General features: G+C 47.6%; 1 protein-coding gene across 2 annotated transcripts in view; it reads right to left on the reverse strand.

The window, feature by feature from the left end:
* Positions 1-2,039, reverse strand: part of LOC123501576 (5-hydroxytryptamine receptor-like) — a 271,383-nt gene extending 269,344 nt beyond the window's left edge. For both annotated transcript variants that reach the window (XR_006673673.1, XM_045250497.1), the window contains exon 1: positions 1,850-2,039. The gene's annotated coding sequence lies outside the window, so the exon portion shown is untranslated. The remainder of the gene's footprint in view (positions 1-1,849) is intronic.
* Between the last annotated feature and the right edge of the window lie 375 nt (positions 2,040-2,414).

A 2,414-nucleotide genomic window follows, 5' to 3' on the forward strand; every position in this document is an offset into this window, starting at 1 on the left:
TCCCTTCCTGTCTTTTTCCCCTCTCTATCAACATCTCTCCCTCCCTCTCCTTCTCTCTCCCTCCCTCCTTCTTTCCTTCCTTCCTTTCTTCTTTTCCCTTCTTTCCTCATTCACTCTCATTTATTCGTTTACCGCTTCCAACTCTCTTTTGTTACATCTGATTCATTGTTTCCTCTCCCCAGTCCACCAATCTTCATCTCCTCCTCTCCTCCTCCTCCTTCTCCTCCTCCTTCTCCATCTCCTTCTCTCCTTCTCCTGCGTGTTCTTAATTTTCTTGTTTGTTTGATTTATTTTTTTCGTCATAACTTTTATCATTATTTTGAAGTTGTGCTCATCACGTGTAATTCACTGTTTGATCTGCTGCAGTCTCTGACGAGACAGCCAGACGTTACCCTACGGAACGAGCTCAGAGCTCATTATTTCCGATCTTCGGATAGGCCTGAGACCAGGCACACACCACACACCGGGACAACAAGGTCACAACTCGATTTACATCCCGTACCTACTCACTGCTAGGTGAACACCACCTACACGTCAAAGGAGACACACCCAAATATCTCCACCCGGCCGGGGAATCGAAACCCGGTCCTCTGGCTTGTGAAGCCAGCGCTCTAACCACTGAGCTACCGGGTGTGTGTGTGTGTGTGTGTGTGTGTGTAATTCACTGTTTGATCTGCTGCAGTCTCTGACGAGACAGCCAGACGTTACCCTACGGAACGAGTTCAGAGCTCATTATTTCCGATCTTGGGATAGGCCTGAGACCAGGCACACACCACACACCGGGACAACAAGGTCACAACTCCTCGATTTACATCCCTTACCTACTCACAGCTAGGTGAACAGCACCTACACGTGAAAGAAAACACACCCAAATATCTCCACCCGGCCGGGGAATCGAACCCCGGTCCTCTGGCTTGTGAAGCCAGCGCTCTAACCACTGAGCTACCGGGCAGCGTGTGTGTGTGTGTGTGTGTGTGTGTGTGCAAAGGAGGGTCGTGCATGAACCTATGAAAGTGTGTGTAATGTATGTATATTTGTTTGTATGTATGTATGTATGTATGTATGTATGTATGTATGTATGTGTGCATGCATGTAAATAAATTGCAAGCTATACACTCACACTCACACACACACACACACACACACACACACACACACACACACACACACACACACACCGCGTAGTGTAGTGGTTAGCACGCTCGACTCACAATCGAGAGGGCCGGGTTCGAGTCCCGGCGCGGCGAGGCAAATGGGCAAGCCTCTTAATGTGTGGGGTGTGTTCACCTAGCAGTAAATAGGTACGGGATGTAACTGGAGGGGTTGTGACCTCGCTTTCCCGGTGTGTGGAGTATGTTGTGGTCTCAGTCCTACCCGAAGATCGGTCTATGAGCTCTGAGCTCGCTCCGTAATGGGGAAGACTGGTTGGGTGACCAGCAGGCGACCGAGGTGAATTACACACACACACACACACACACACACACACACACACACACACACACACGCAAATGAAAAAAAATACAAGGAAACAATGTGTGTGTGCGTGCGTGTGCGTGTGCGTGTGTGTGTGTGTGTGTGTGTGTGTGTGTGTGTGTGTGTGTGTGTGTGTGTGTGTGTGTGTGTGTGTGTGTGTGTGTGTGTGTGTGTGTGTGTGTGTGTGTGTGTGGGTGTGGGTGTGTATACATATGTACGTATTTCTCAACGTGTCCGAAAACATAAAAAAAAAAGAGAAAAATACAGAAAAAAAAAATCTTAAAAAGAATAAATAAAATGAAATCTAGCATAAAAAAACATCGAGACAGACAGACAGACAGACAGACAGACAAACAGAAAGACAGACAGTACCTACCTTATACGCAGTGGCGGCGGGAGGGGAACAGCTGTAGCGGCGTCACCAGATGAACAGACAGACAGACGAGCAGACAGACACGGCCGGCGGACAGGCAAAAGAATGGAAGAAGCTTTTGTCAGTCTGTCGGTCTTGCTTGGTGGAAATCACGACCACGGGGAGGAGGAGGAGAAGGAGGAGGAGGAGGAGGAGGAGGAGGAGGAGGAGGAGGAGGAGGAGGATGTAGGGAGGTTATAAGGAAGGAAAAGTAAAAAAAAAAGGAAAATGATAAGGAGAAGAAGGAGGAGGAAGAGAAAGAATTAGAGGAGGAGAAGGAGGAGGAGGAAGAGGAGGAGGAGGAGGAGGAGGAAGAAGAGGAGGATAAAGTATCTATCTAGCCTGTCACTTGTGTTAAGAAAACGAAGAAAAAGAAAAACATAGATAGAGAAAAAAATAAATAGCTAAATAACAAGACGGAATATGAAGGAAGGTCAGAGATAAAGGGACACACACACACACACACACACACACACACACACACACACACACACACACACACACACACACACACACGTAAATAAGTAGT

The sequence above is a fragment of the Portunus trituberculatus genome, chromosome 9 (genome assembly GCF_017591435.1).
Source record: "Portunus trituberculatus isolate SZX2019 chromosome 9, ASM1759143v1, whole genome shotgun sequence".
NCBI lineage: Eukaryota > Metazoa > Arthropoda > Malacostraca > Decapoda > Portunidae > Portunus > Portunus trituberculatus.